Below are 16,464 nucleotides of genomic sequence, written 5' to 3'. Positions count from 1 at the left end.
AAGCTTCTCAAAGCTCTTGATACCCTTTCTTTTTAACCTTGCATTTGTCCCTTTTTCGGAAAATCGTGGGCTAACTAGCACAAAATCACATACAAAGCAAATAGAGAAGAAAAATCAACACAAGAATTTAACGAGATTCGGCTAAACCTAATCCTCAGTGCAAAAGTAGAGAGACTTTTTCACTATAAATAAGAAGAAAAACGCATTACAATCTATATAATCTCCAACTACATCCATATATATAGAACCCAAATAGTCCAAAACCTATAAGAGCATAAGCAGGATGTCCAAATATCAGCTCCACTTTTCCATCCCTCATGTGAGCATAAGCAGGACGTCCAAATATCCTCAAATTTGAATAATTAGCAGGCGAAGCGGACCATACCTCAAAAGAAGTTTTAAACTCAATAGTTGTGGATGAAGATATGTTGACCAGATGTGAGCACGTGATTTTTGTTTTACGCGACAATCGCTCCAAAAGAATTAAAAAATAATAACAAATGGTCCTGCTGTACAAATTTGGATTTTACATGGCACTTTGTTAATTATTTATGATTTTTGCCCATTTTTATTAAAACAAAATACAAAATGTATGTGTCGTGATTTGTTGCCTTGTTTAATTTTACCTACTTTTAACATTTTATACGCGTGAAATAAATATGTTAAGTGTTAATTAATGGTGTCTAGTTTTATTTAATTAGGTTGTGTATTTAGGAAATTAGAAATAAAGAAAAAGAGGGTAAAAATTTGTTTTAAGTGAATTTGGGTCGTGCCCATTTCAAAATCTGAAGCCCAAATGAACGGCCCAAGCCACCAGTCCGAACAGCCCACCCCCAGGCCACAAAACGACGTAGTTTAACACCAAAACTACGTCGTTTCAATGCCGATCCATCTCAACCATTCAAACCAAACTGATCCAACGGCCAAGATCTCACACCCCGTACCCACTAACAGACCCGACCCGTCTCACCCGGACCGACCCCAACCCTTTACCCTCGAAACGACACCGTTCCCCGTTAGTTGAAGGATCCTGGCCCTTCATCACGTCTCATCCAACGGCCAGGATCCACCTATCCACTAACTATATAAACCCATAACCTTACCCTGCCCCCTATCCGAACCCCAGCCTTAGGTCACCTTCGTCCTCATCCCTTTCCCCTCCAAAACCCTAGCCGCCCCTGTATTCTTCACCATGAAAGTCGGCGGCATGGACGCCGGTAACCCCACCCTTAACACCATAGAACCCCCTTGCCATCCTGAACATGGATCTGTTAACCACTTAACTCGAATCCCTTCCCACCTTCTCGAATCTTCGTTTGAAGATTCGAGTCGGAACTTGACTTACACCGTTTAACCCCAGTTTCACACCAGACACTCCCCAGACCCCCTTCGTGACCAAACCATGCTTGGTTTGGTCCGAATCTGACCAGGGAAGCATGAATCCCAGATCTAATCTTTGGAACCTTAGGGTTCCTCGTCACTGGTCCGTATCTCGTTTAAACCAAGAGATTAAGGTCTAATGGACCTTAATCGAAGTGTTTCTCATCTGAGAAACACTTCAATTAAAGTCCGTTCAGCCTTAAGAAAGGTCTGTTCGAATCCAAGTTAAGGTTTTTGATTTTTCGGGATTTAAGGTGAGTTTTGTTTTCTTTTCTTTATTCTGTTAGTCCATGTTTGTTTAAAAGGCTGTTCATGTTGTTGTGAAGTTTGTGTTTCGAATTTTACCGACTGTGTCCTGTCCACCTTGCCTGAACCTCTGTTGTTTGATTGAGTCCTTTTTCTACTTGTTCTGATAATGTGTATGTATGTATTTGTTGTGCAATTAGTTGAATTTCAAATTTGAACTGATTAACTGATTCCTCGAGTACAATTCTGCTTAGTCAGTACAATTCAAATCATGCGTTCGATACTGTTAAATGTCTGATTTTGGCTACGATTGTACATGTTATGATTAATATAGTCGAGTCGATATGTGTCGTCAATTAGTTTCAGCTGCCTGAACAAATAACAAATCGATTTACTTTTGATAAGCATGGCCTGAATCATTTAGGAATTGAGTTTAGTGCTTATAATTGTTAATTTGAATCAGAAATGTAAAAATCAATGTTCTGTTTAGTCACAGTTCTGAAATTGGAAGGCATGTGCACTTGTGCACAACATGTGCATTTTGTGCACAGCCTGTGCCTTGCCTAAGTGCTTTTTGAATTAAATAGTTTGACAGCATATGCTGTCAGACTACATCCTGCTGCCCATATTCTGCTTTAAGTTTCAGAAATAATAAACATTACTAAAAAGTTAAGCCTGCCAAGGGAATGTCATGGGGTTGTGCTCTTATTTAAATAGTGAGTGGAAACTGAAAAGGAGTAGCACATGGGAGGGTGTTCTGATGGTCTAAACAGGCTGTTAAAGGGTTGATTTGAAGCTGATAAAAGGAGGAACAAATTTTGATATACACACACACAGATACAAGAGAGAAAGGATAGAAAAATCAGGAACTGTTTTCTTCACATTGTTGTCTGGATTTCATTTGTTCTTCTACTTGTTCAATCGATTCTGATCCTTCCAAGTTAAAACTGAGTTCACTGGTTGTAGTTTGCATTGGTTTATTTCCTGAAGTTTGGTCTATCTGGGGTTTCTATTTCCACTGCCTTGTTTGTTACCTGCTGTTACTGCTGCTATTTGGTGTTGCTCCCATTGTTACTCTGCTGACTTCTCTTTTTCTTCAATTGTCAAATATTTCCAGGTACACAACTTCTGAAACCATATGTTGTCGAAAGTTTGAAGTTTGAAGCAGAAATAAAGAAACGAATGTCTGTTTACTTTATAATACTTGTGTTCAAAATAGGTTGAATGTTAGTTAGCCTGTATTTGTTTAACTGCAAACTGCAAATACTCTGTATAAATTAACATACATTCTAATTTGAGATGAACAATTGGATAGCATTTGCTTGTTAGATCAGATGTGTTTTAATGCATACAACCGTTAGTTTTGTTTCAGTTATGACATCATAACATAGAATCATAGCAAGCATATGTATGTATTTTTGCCTAGATCTCTGAACTATCGAATCTGCTATATTCGGTTCTATTTGACTTCAAGATAAGTGTACCCCAAACTAATTCTCATGCAGCGTTACGTTAACAGGGTGATAATGTACGCCAACCCTTTTGTTAGATTATTTGTTTCTACATAGTTTCGATATGGGCTTCAATATAGATTCATTGTTTCGAAACAATGCGATGACTCTCGAGGAAAACTGATAGGCATTCTCGAATCCAATTAATAGTAGTTTTCTTAATAAGTAGCCGATTTCATTTATCAAACCTAAATAAGTTAATTATAAAGTTCAAACTTAAGGTTTGTTTAATGTAAATTTAGTACGAGTTATCTGTTGCTTGCAATCTCTCTTATCAAATTAACAAAGCTTATTCACTCTTTGAAAATAAGGCATGAAATAATTCTCACCTCATAAACAACCAGTTAGGCAATCAAGCAAAATTCGGACTCGCCACACATAGTAGAGATTTAGTGTTTAGTTGCTTAAACAAGTAAGTTTGGTATTTTTCTCTTTTATTTTTTAAAGACAAACGTAATAGAAATGTAGTCACTTTAGGATATCCTTCTAAAAAATGAGATGAGCCTCGCCAAATAAAAATGCAAATTGCGGGGCCCTCAATTAACCATAATAGATACTTAAAGTTTGGGATGGACTGTTTAGTGAATCTCACCGCCTTCCCCAAAGATAATAATGCGTTAGACTCTTTAGGCACGATTTAATTAAATTACATTCTTAAATTCGGGTGCGCATTTATGTGACCCAAATTCAAATCTCAACGGAGTCGAAATGCGTTAACAACTACGGGTGCATTGATTGCGACGTGGTTCGAGATGCATTTTCACGACGTTGCAATTCTATAAAATAAATGATAATAAAAGCGGTTTAAACTTAATAAAAGTACGTAAGTCATAACATGTATTTAAATCAGATATTTAGTCATTATAACAATTTAAGCGACCGTGCTAGAACCACGGGATTCGAGGGTGCCTAACACCTTCCCTCGGGTCAACAGAATTCCTTACTTAGAATTTCTGGTTCGCAGACTTCATTTGGAAAAGTCGAATATTTTTCCTCGATTTGGGATTCAAGATAAACCGGTGACTTGGGACACCAAAAGCCAAACCTTTCCCAAGTGGCGACTCTGAAATAAATAATCCCATTTCGAATATTGTCACTTAAATTGGAAAAACTCCCTCGTGCATTTAATCCTTCGGGGCGAGCGCGCAAAAAGGAGGTGTGACAGCTCTGGCGACTCCACTGGGGATAATTAACCCAGAACCACTGGTTCAGGGTTCAAGAATTCGAGCTTAGAATAATTGTCATATTTGTCTTTATTATCTAATCTTTATTACATGTTTTTGCATAACGTGCTAAATGTTGTCTTTTACCGCTTTGATATTATCTGAACTGTATATAAACTGTGCCGAAACCCTTCTCTTCTTACCTCCGGGGAGAAGCTCGCTGGTCGAGACTCCCTATTCTGTTAGTGTCAATACCCGAAATAAGAAAGAGGTCGGACAAGTTACAAAGCCGGACGATCTCGCGGGTCCCCGGTACGTAGCCCCCTCCTCGACTCGAGTTGTCCGCTCGGGTACACAGTCTAGAACAAATACCCAGGTTGTGAACCTAGTATAACGAAACTTCATGCCGGATCCCTAGTAGGAACGCTTGTTTGCATCATGTTGCATTGGACTTAGGGGACTCAACACAGGGGTTGGGTCTGTCTAGGACAGGCAACCTGAGATGAAAAGACCATCCTGCTGCATCCTATTTGTTTTGCGCATTTATTTGCTTCAGTTCCGCATGCTGACCGGTTTCTAAAAATAAAAGGGAAAATAACAGCGTAGGGAGATAATTATTTCTTTTGGAAAAACCAATGTCCGAGTAGTGACGAAACCTCGCCGGAATTTCTTCTAAAAAATATAAAAAAAAAAAAAAAGATTGTCTTCTACTTTGTTTTTTTTTTAAAAAAATATATAAAAGTTTTCTTTTTATCAATTTCAAAATCAAAAAAGAGAAGGTATTTATTTAAAAGTAAAAAAAAACGGAAAATTCATAATTCAAAAAAAATGTTGTTTCTTTCGCAGTACCCCTTTTTATAAATTCAGACTAATAGTCCAAATATTTCCTAAAAATAATAATAAATATTTTCTTTATGTCTTTATCTCTTTTCAAAAAAAATATATAATAAAAATACGTATTCTTGATTTCTAGGTTTATTTGATTTTCTCTATTCACGATATTGCCGAACTACGCCGGTTTGATTCTCACCGGATGTGAGATACGTAGGCAACCCTCGTCGGGTTCAACCCCATTTTGCTAAAAATAGCCAAAATCAATAAATAAATAAAAAGAAAAAAGAAGATGTGTCAATTTTTAAAAAAGTCATAAATAAGTCGGGTGACGCTGTTTTATCATAAATAGCCGAATGTTTCTGAAAAAGGGACGCCAGAAGGCTGACTTTGCATAAACAGCCACCTTTGGGTCTTGCTTAGCATTTTTGTCCAGTTGACCCACACAGCCTTAAAATCTTCGTCCCCAAAGTGTTTAAAGGCCGTGTTCAAAACTTGATCCCCTTTGTAAAATATTTTTGAGTCAATTCATTTTTGTTAAAATCACCTTAATAAATGTGCAGGATGAGCACGATGCAAAATGAACATTTTTCAATAATGACCAAAATCCCTGTCAAGTTACGGCTATGGTGGAATGATCTAGGTGTTGAAGGACAAAATGAGGTCAAGAAATATCTGAAAGGTCTCGTGGGTTTGTTGGAAATCCAGCCTCGGGGAGACATCATAAGAGCTTTGATTACCTACTGGGACCCGGCGCACAATGTTTTCCATTTCTCTGATTTTGAACTTACCCCGACTTTGGAAGAAATGGCTGGGTACATCGGGAATGCTGAACTTCCGTTGAGGCAAAAATACTTGGTCGCCCCAAGAGTCGTCACGGTACATCGGTTCCTAGATTCATTGAAGATACCCAGAATAGTCCACAACCCGGATCTGGCAGCCGGATTTTGTACTCCATGCTTCATATATGATAGGTACGGTCATGAGGGGGGATTCAATAATCCAATCAACAAACTGTGCAGCAAAGATGTTCGTCAGAAGTGGGACAAGCACAGACGGGTAGCGTTCATAATGATGTTCTTGGGCCTTCTGGTATTTCCAAGGAAAGACGGAAACATTGATTTGAAGATATCCGGGGTCTCAGCACTTTACTCACGCAAAGTGACAGTACTCTCGCGCCTATGGTGGTATCTGACATCTTTCGAGCTCTTACAGCTTGTAAAGCTGGGGGAAATTTCTTCGAAGGTTGTAACTTGCTCCTACAGATATGGATGACCGAGCACCTCTGCCATCATTCCGAGATTTTGAGCCATGGTTCCCCGGAAAAGACTTGCATAGAAGAATCTTACACGAGAACCAAAAAGATCAGTTTTCCCAAAGGAGTCCTGGCATGGACCTCGTTCTTTCAAGCTCTTACTGCCAGCCAAATACAATGGACGCTAGGATGGTTGCCTGTTGATGAGATCCTATATATGTCGGCAGCTAAAACTTATTTCTTACTGATGGGGCTTAAGAGCATTCAACCTTACGCACCCTGCCGAGTTTTGAGACAGTTTGGAAGATGCCAGACAGTACCTCATGAGGAAGATCTTAGCACTCAAGCAGTTGAGATAAGTCCTAACGGACAATTCCCAGAAGCAAAGATTCGCCAAATCTGGAGTGAGTGTCAATATTTGAAATCAGATACTTGCGTGCGGGATCGAGCCAAAGGAGAGACGGCGCCAGGTTACCTTGCATGGTATAGAAGGGAATTTGAGCATGAAAGGCCGGCTAAGAGACCCCACATCCGGAATTTCACCGAATCATCGCAAAGGCAGTGGGATTGGTTAGCAAAGGAAAGAGGCTATTGCGCCGAAATCAGCAGGTTAAAGCAACAAGTGGAAGGCTTGAAATATGAGCACAACGTGCAAGTTGCTACCAATATGGGAGAGCGGAACAGGTTAATTCAGGAAAACGAAATGCTCAGAGCCCAGATCAAACAGATAAAGGTGGATGCGGACAAACAGCCAAGGCGTCGATCAGACGAGCAGATGATAAAAAGGCTAAAAAGTGAAATCAGGGAATGGCAAGATGGTTTGGAGAAATCTGAAAACGTCATAGCAGAGCTCAGGGCACAGCGGGATACAAGAGTAGATAAGCATCGCCAATACCTGAATCAATTGGAAGGCGACCACGAGAAAACTGTTGCCAAAATAAAGAGAGAGATGGCTGCACTTGAGATCAAAGCAGTTAATCAGGCCAAGGATTTCCAAATTGAGAGCAGATATTGGTACGACTCAATAGCCCAGATGAAGTTGGAAGTACGGCGACTGAAGCATCAACATATACAGGATGCTCAAGTATTCAAGATATGCAGCGATCAGATAAAACGCCTGCTCGTAGAGAAGAAGCAAACCAGAGATAGGATCAAGGCCATTGCCCATGCCATCACCAGACGATGTCTACGATGTGAGAACATGTCCAGCGTTACCGTCCTCTCGGCAGTGATGGGTTATGTCAAGCAGACTATGCACGAGCTGGAGCAACTTGAGAGGGATCTCACGCCTAGGACCGCGGCGAGGCCGAACGATGCCCCGCGGACACCAATTTTCAAAACCATAATGCACTCATAAGTCAAGCCTGCATCTTAGCATCTTCTGCCTATTTTTCCCATCAGGGTGATTTTTAGTCTATTTTGAGTCTAGGTTTATTTTCAAAGTTTGCTCTTTCTTTTGCAAAATGTAGCTTGTAATAGACCATTTCAACAATAAAGAGGTTGCTTCTTTTACGCTCATTTGTGTTTTTCGAACTACGTAATGATCTGATTCACGTAGGCATCGTGATACGTAGGCAATCCTCATCGGATCCGGTCGCATTTCTTCTACTGCAAAATAAAAAAATAAAAAATAATAATAATAAAAAAAAAAGAAGGGGAAAAACTAATAAGAGGAAAATGCCGGAAGGACGCATGCTCTCGTAGAAAACATGTAGTAATCCACTTAACTGTATAGGTGCATCATGCCCAACGTGAGATTGACTATCTGTTATTTGCTACAAAATTAACCGTGCGTTTGTCGTTGAGTCACTCCAGGGTTTTTGAAAAAATGGTTGGTTTGGTAAAAGTCTGGTCTCGCACTCATATTTCACGAGGTCAAGGAGAAGTGTTCAACTACCTGTTGTTAGGACCAGAAGCAGTACTCACACTTACTTCACCAAGTCAAAAGGAAGTGTGGAAATGTCTTCAGAAATTCCATTGCAAACAATCCCTGTTTCCGAGGAGAGCTCAATCTCAGCCGTCCTCACACCTGAATCCGCAACTGTGGAGGAAAATAGAATCCTACGGCTCCGCATGTTGGAAATGCTGGACGACTGGAATAATGGGAAAGAGCCACCAAGTGTCGTCCCCGGATTCCCTGAATTATTCTCCTGGTCAAGTGGGATTTCTAATGTCCCCATAAATTATCCTGCTACCCCATTCGGGTACCCATCCACCTCAGCCTTCTCTGCTGGATCGCCTTCTGAGCCTCATCCCCGAATGTCATCCACCGATGCAAGCATGAACATCTTTACTGCATCGCCTTGTCCGATTACGGCACAGCCTGCCACGTACAAGCCAAGCTTTGACTCATCCTCTTTTACATTCCAAGCACCATCGTTTTCAATGGAACCAACTAGGTTCGCTACCAGCACTAATCCTCTACCGCCTCAGTGCGAGCTTGCACCCGGGCAGGATCAGAATCCCAGAATTGCAGAACAAAATGAGATTGCCAAGAGAATGAGAAGCCTTGAACAAAGTTTGAAGAATATGCAAGGATTGAGCGGACAGAAGAGCGTCTCTTACGCCGACTTATGCATATTCCGTCACGTGCACCTGCCAGCGGGTTTCAAGACCCCAAAGTTCGAGAAATACGATGGGCACGGTGACCCCATTGCACATCTTAAGAAATACTGCAACCAATTGCGGGGAGCCGGCGGAAAAGAAGAACTGCTAATGGCATATTTTGGGGAAAGTCTAGTAGGGATAGCCTCGGAATGGTATATGGACCAGGAAATGTCCTGATGACATATATGGGATGATCTCGCCAGAGATTTTGTGAAACATTTCCAGTATAACATCGACATTGCGCCAGACCGAAATTCTCTGTCGAATTTGAAGAAGAAACCGTCAGAAAGCTTCAGAGAATATGCTATTAAGTGGCGTGAACAGGCGTCAAGGGTGAAGCCTCCCATGGATGAAGTGGAAATGGTCACTACCTTTCTCCAGGCTCAAGAGTCTGACTATTTCCAAAACATGATGTCAGCCATGGGTAAGCCATTCGTGGAAGCGATCAAGATTGGAGAGATGGTAGAAAATGGTCTGAAAACAGGTAGGATTCTGAGTCAAGCAGCCATAAGGGCAACCTCCCAGGCCGTCCAAAGCGGGTCCGGAGGAATGACAAGAGGGAAGAAGAAAGAAGAAACGACTATGGCAGCCTCGGAAGCAAGGGAGTATCGTCATCCCAGGCCCCGTTTCCCGGAAAGAACCCCACAACACTACTACCCCCACTCCAATTTGGCATATGCTCATCAACCTTATATGGTCATGAATGCCCAGCCTTATGCCCATCCACCACAACAAGCCAACCGAGGCCCAGCTCCACCTCCCAGAAATCAGCCTCCTTACCGCAACCACTATAACCCACAACCCCCGCAGAATAACTTCCGTCCTCAAGAGCCACCCCGAAGGCGGACTTTCACGCCCATCGGTGAACCATACTCAACTTTGTTCCCGAAGCTAGTCCAGTTGGGTTTCTTGCAACCAATCCCTCAAACAAGGCAAAACCCGACGTCACCTTCTTACAAAGCTGGAGTCAGATGCGCCTATCATTCAGGGGCCGAGGGACATGATACAAATGACTGCTGGTCGTTGAAAAGAGTGGTCGAAAATTTGATAGAGCAAGGGAAAATAGTGCTAAGGGACGAGGAGATCCCGAATGTAACTAACAATCCATTACCTGCTCACAATAATGGGCCGCTGATCGGAATGATTTGTGAAGACAAAGAGTTCGACCCTGCTCTGAAAGCCATAATTGCCATTGTCGACACGGGGAAGAGGCCCGAAACAGACCAGAAACCAGAAAAGGGGGAGGAGGCCAAGGCTATAAAGAAAGAGCCTGAAAAGAAGGTGGAGAAGAAAGTGGTACCGGAAGAGGATGGAGTTCTTTACATACCACGAGGTCGAGCTGAGAAGACGCAGAACTTCGCAATCAAAAAGACAAAACCTATGTACGTGCCGAAAGGGGCCTATGTGGTCCGGGGAACGATTCAACCACCTCGACTGAATGAGCCAGTGGTTATCAGACGCGTGCCACAAAAGCCAATGACCAACCCGTCCACAGTGCCGTGGAATTATCAAAAGACTTTGGTAATGTACAAAGGCAAAGAGGTCATGGGAGAACTTCCAGAAAATACTTTCATTGGAAGGTATTCAAATACCCAAGAACTAAACAACGCCACACAAATGCGCTTCCCGCCAAAGAAGCCCGTAAGTGTTGAAGAAGCGGAAGTGTTCTTCCAACAAATGAAAATGCCAGATTGTCACACCTCCTTTTACCGCACCCGAGAGGGTACAAGGGAGTTTTTCCAATTAAAGGACAATCGAAACGGGATTGGTTTATTTATTTTAGAGTCACCACTTGGGAGATTTAGGGTGTCCCAAGTCACCAATTTTAATCCCGAATCGAGGAAAAGAATGACTCCATATTACAGTCTGCGTACCAGAAATCCGGATAAGGAATTCTGTTAACCCGAGAGAAGGTGTTAGGCATTCCCGAGTTCAGTGGTTCTAGAACGGTCGCTCAACTGTTATATTTGGCTTGATTATCTGATTTTATACAAATATGAACTTATGTGCAAATTTTATCTTTTTACCGCTTTTATCATTCACTGTTATTTTGATAGGACTTGCAACGTCGTGAAAACATATCTCGAACCACGTTACATCAATGCACCCGTGGTTATTGACATATCTCGACTCGGTTGAGATTTGGATTTGGGTCACATAAATATGCACCCGAATTTAGGGAGATAACATTATTAAAAGCGTGCCTAACGCAACTAGCGTATTGTTATTTTGGGGAAGGCCATAAAATTAGCTGAACGGCCTGTCCCGAATCTAAGTGTTTTAATACATATACATTTAGAGGGCCCCGCAGCTTGTGCATTTTAGTTCGTCGAGGCTCGTCTCATTCATTATTTAAAATAGAATTTGCAACGTCATGGAAATGCATCTCAGACCACGTCACAATCAATGTACCCGTGATTAGAGACACATTTCGGTTCCGTTGAGATTTGGATTTAGGTCACATAAATGTGCACCCGAGTTTAAGGAAATTAAATTATTAAAGGCGCGCCTAAAGCAACTAGCGCATTATTATTTTGGGTAGGGCCGTGAAATTCGCTAAACGGCCCGACCCGAAATCTAAGTATTTAATACATATATTGTGTGAGGGCTCCGCAATCTGTACATTTATTTGGCGAAGCTAGTCTCGTTTTTTATTTATTTATTTATTATTTTTTTTCTCTTTTTTTCTTTTTTTTTTAGAAAAGGACAAGGCTAAAATGACTACATTTCTTTGCTACTTCGCGAGGTCATGGGTTGTCGATTAAACTTATTTGATGAAACGAGTATTTTTTCCGCGGGATTAAATTACTACTATGATTTTAACATTGCTACTGCATGTACAAACAACTATTAAGACAAACATTTAGATAACAATAATCTGAGCATGAAGAAATAAAATGCCGAATAACTACTTAACATGACGGAACAAAGGAAATGCATTCACGACCAAATTTCAATATCATATGGAGTTAATTAACAAGAAATAGTGATTTACAAACATCATATGAATATGTCTCGCTCATTTGCATACTATTCGCATGAACTAGGATTGTATTTCAACAAAACACATGTACATATTACTAAACAACAAATATGAAGGACACGAACAGAGATGACCTACTTGATATTATCGTCCGATGCGTTGGACCTGCGACGAAACCTCGGACAACAACCTTGACGTACCGGACCTCGACGAACCAAAGGCGACCTCAACGGACTGCACGACGACAGTGAAAGAACAGCGATAACATGGGCTGGTTGGTTGTCGCGTTTGGATAGTACAGCTGGAGCAGTGGTGTTTGGACGGTGTTCAGTGGTCGTTTGATCCACTGCTGGGCATGAGGAAACGACGGGGAGACTGGTGGTGGCGTGAAGTCGAGCTGGAGGTTTGGTGGTGTACGCCGGTGGTCGACGAGGCTGGGTAGCAGGTGGTCGTGAGCTGCTGTTTGACGGACGTGCTGAAAACGAACAGCAGCAACAATGGCTGCTGCTCGACCGACGCAGCAATGGGGTCGACGATGAACCTAGGAGGATGAGGAATGGTCGTGAGCTGGTGGACGGAGCAGCTGTGGGCTAGTAGTTTGGGCAGTGGGGTTCGTTTATGGGGGTTTCACGTTGGGGACGACGATGGAGGGAGTTGGTCTGGTTGCGACGAGGGGGGTTGCAGATAGGTTTTAGGCCGTAGGGTTTGGTTGATTGGTTGACAGACTGGTTGCGAAACGACGAAAGAGATGGTGTCGTCGGAGCAGGTGGTCGTTTGGACGTGGTGTTTGGGGCAGTGGTCGACAGGCTTGGGTTGTGACGGGAAGGTGTCGGACTGGCGGAGCTGGAACTCCGACGAAGGGGTGGCTGACGGGTTATTTGGTTGACGATGCTGCTGCTGGTTCGTGGTGGATGGTGTCTATGGAGGGGTCGTTTGGTAATGGTCAGACGGAGCCCGCTAGCTAGGGTTTCTTCTTCTTCTTTTGAAGAAGAAGAAGATAAACAGTATCTTCCCCCCCAAAAAATTTTTAAGTCCCTCCCTTTCAAAATGTTTTGTCCGTGTTTTGTAATGGGTTTGCCCAGAAAAATGAGCCCCACGCGTGGTGGGGTTCGAGACTTATGTTCCCCACGCGTGGTGGGGTTCCCCATGTATGGGATTCCGTCCGTGTTCCCCACGTGTGGCGGACGCGGATTATTATGGGCTAGGTCCGAAAATTAGGCCTAAAATCGGGCAGTTTGAACCCGAATATTATTCTTTTGCCCGGACCCGAGAAATAGGAACACGTTGCTTAACTAGTCCTATGTAAGCAAAATAACTACCAAAAATAAGACTAGTATTCAAACAAAACTATATCTTTTTAAATATCTTTTCAAGATTTAAAATAGCTACAAAATATTAATAAAACTATTTTTGTAATTTTCGTTTTTTTTAAATATTAAGATAAAATATGAAGTAATATTTTTTGTATTTTTTCCAAAATTAAAACGACTACAAAACATTAATAGAATTATATTTTTTTGTAATTTTCGAATTTATATAAAGTACCAAAATAAAGTATAATTTTTGTATTTTTCAAGTTTATGAGAAATACATAAACTAAAATTTATATATATTTTTTGTGATTTTTTCTTTTAGCGACGAAATAAAGTAGAATAGTTAAAATGGCTATATTAGACCCAATTTCATATTTATGCTAAAAAAATGTGAAAATCCTCGGGGAGGGTCAAAAATCACGTGCTTACACAGATTACGAAGTGATAGATCAACTGCGCAAGTACCCCGAGCAAGTGTCCATGCAGTCATTGTTAATGAGGTCGACCGAGCATCAAAAGATCTTACTAAAGACCCTGAATGAAGCATATGTGCCAGTTGAAACCTCGGTAGAGCAATTAGAGCGGATGACAGAAAGATTCTTCGCCGTCAACCAAATCTCTTTCAGCAAGAACGATCTACCCCCGGAAGGAGCGGCACACAACAAGGCTTTGCATCTAACAGTTAAATACGAAGACTATTATGTCAAGCGGGTAATGTTGGATGGGGGCTCAGGCGTTGACATTTGCCCGCTCTCCACGCTACAAAGAATGGAAATTGGGACCGGAAGAATCCGACCCAACAATGTCTGCGTAAGGGCTTTCGACGGCATCATGAGAGATACCATGGGAGAAATAGACCTGTTGTTGGTCATAGGACCAGTCGAATTTGAAGTAACCTTTCAGGTGCTCGACATGGATACATCCTACAATTTCCTCCTCGGCAGACCTTGGATCCATGCGGCAGGAGCCGTGCCTTCCACTCTTCACCAGATGGTGAAGTTCGAGTACGAAGACCGAGAGATCGTGGTCCATGGGGAAGATGAGCATGCCATTTATCGGGACCCATCCATCCCATATCTTGAACCGAGAGAAGGGAGCGAACATACGGTCTATCAAGCTTTCGAGATTGTACTGGCAGAGCAGCTTGAAGAGGGAATACCCTACCCCCAGCCTTTATTGTCTAACGCCTCGGTTATGGTGGCCAAAGAGATGATCCGGCACGGATTTAGGCCAGGGAAAGGGCTTGGACGAACCCTTCAGGGAATAACAGAACCCATTACCTTGCCAGTCACCAAGAAACCTTTTGGACTAGGTTTCAAACCTACTCCAGCAGACGAAGAGTGGGCAAAGAAAAGGAAAAATGAGGGTTGGAAGTTACCTCGACCATTGCCGGATTTATATGCAACTTTCATCAGGCCAAGGTACGCTGAAGAAGAAGATGATGAGGTCTTCACAGCTGAGGAAATCGAGGAGATACGTGGGGCGATGAGAGAGATGCTCTACGAGGTCCACATGGTTCAACCAGGTGAAGGCACAAGCATTGCTGAGATGATGTACGTGGGGCCGAACGCCAAACTTCAAAACTGGGAGGCCACGCCATTCCCGACTAGACAGAAGTCCGGGTAGACCTGTCCTGCCACCTTTCCTGTGTCACAAGTTATCTCCAGGACATAACTTGAACGTTTTCTTCCTTTCAATTGTTGTTTTGAATTCCTAAGTTGTAAACATTGTTGTCTTCCAACTTTCCAAAGAAAATAAAAAAAAAGCATCATTGCTTTCCCATTCTTTCTTTTGTTCTGATTTTTGTTATTTTTCCTTTTATCTTTCTTTTCAGTTATAATAATGCGGCTTTAAATATGACATGCTTGCGGACTTCACGCCCAGATCACAATGAGCTATTTGACTGCGAATTAATGAACCCAGAACCAGAATATGATGCAGAAGAAGCTTTTAGGGAAATAAACCGAGAGTTGGAATATTTTGAGAATAAACCTAAGCCAAATCTGAATGACACCGAACCGGTTAATTTAGGAACTCCTAAAGAAATTCGGGAGACCAAGATAAGCATTCACACGGACAAGAAAACGCGAGAGGCAATAATTCAACTTCTTTTTGAATTTAAAGACGTGTTTGCTTGGTCATATGATGACATGCCGGGACTAGGCGTTGATCTAGTGGTTCATAAATTGCCGATTCATCATGATTGTCCTCCAGTTCAACAAAAGCAACGAAAGTTCAAAACTGAGGTCAGTGACAAGATTAAGGAGGAGATCACCAAACAACTAAAAACGGGAGTGATTCGGGTAGTCCAATATACAACATGGTTGGCGAATGTGGTTCCAGTACCAAAAAATGACGGGAAAACTCGGGTATGTGTAGATTACCGAGATCTGAATAGAGCAAGTCCTAAAGATAATTTCCCGCTGCCCAACAACCACATCCTCGTTGACAATTGCGCCAAACACGAGATACAGTCTTTCGTAGATTGTTACACTGGGTATCATCAGGTACTGATGGATGAAGAGGATGCCGAGAAAACTGCCTTCACCACGCCTTGGGGCACCTACTGCTATCGGGTCATGCCATTCGGTTTGAAGAATGCTGGGGCTACTTACACGAGGGCCATGACTGCCATTTTTCATGACAAGATGCATCAGGAAATAGAGGTGTACGTGGACGACGTGATAGTCAAGTCCAGGACGCAGGATAATCACATCCAAGACCTGAGGAACTTCTTCGAGAGATTAAGGAAGTATGACTTGAAGCTGAACCCAGCCAAATGTGCTTTTGGAGTTCCGTCAGGCAAACTTTTGGGCTTCATCGTAAGCAGGAGAGGTATCGAGCTAGATCCAATTAAGATAAAATCCATCAGAGATCTGCCTCCCCCGAGAACAAAGAAAGACGTGATGAGTCTGTTGGGCAGGTTAAACTACATCAGCCGGTTTATTGCCCAACTGACAAGCACATGCGAGCCCATATTCAAGCTGTTAAGGAAAGATGCGGCGATTAAATGGACAACTGAGTGTCAAGAAGCCTTTGATAAAGTCAAAGAATACCTTTCGAACCCCCCAGTCTTGGTCCCTCCAGAACCAGGGAGGCCACTTTTCTTGTATCTGACAGTCTTGGAGAACTCTTTCGGTTGCGTCCTCGGGCAACACGACATAACCGGAAAGAA

The sequence above is a fragment of the Nicotiana tabacum genome, chromosome 22, assembly GCF_000715075.1.
Source record: "Nicotiana tabacum cultivar K326 chromosome 22, ASM71507v2, whole genome shotgun sequence".
In the NCBI taxonomy this organism is placed as follows: domain Eukaryota; kingdom Viridiplantae; phylum Streptophyta; class Magnoliopsida; order Solanales; family Solanaceae; genus Nicotiana; species Nicotiana tabacum.
The sequence above is the reverse complement of the archived record's forward strand: the minus strand, read 5'-3'. Positions refer to the sequence as shown.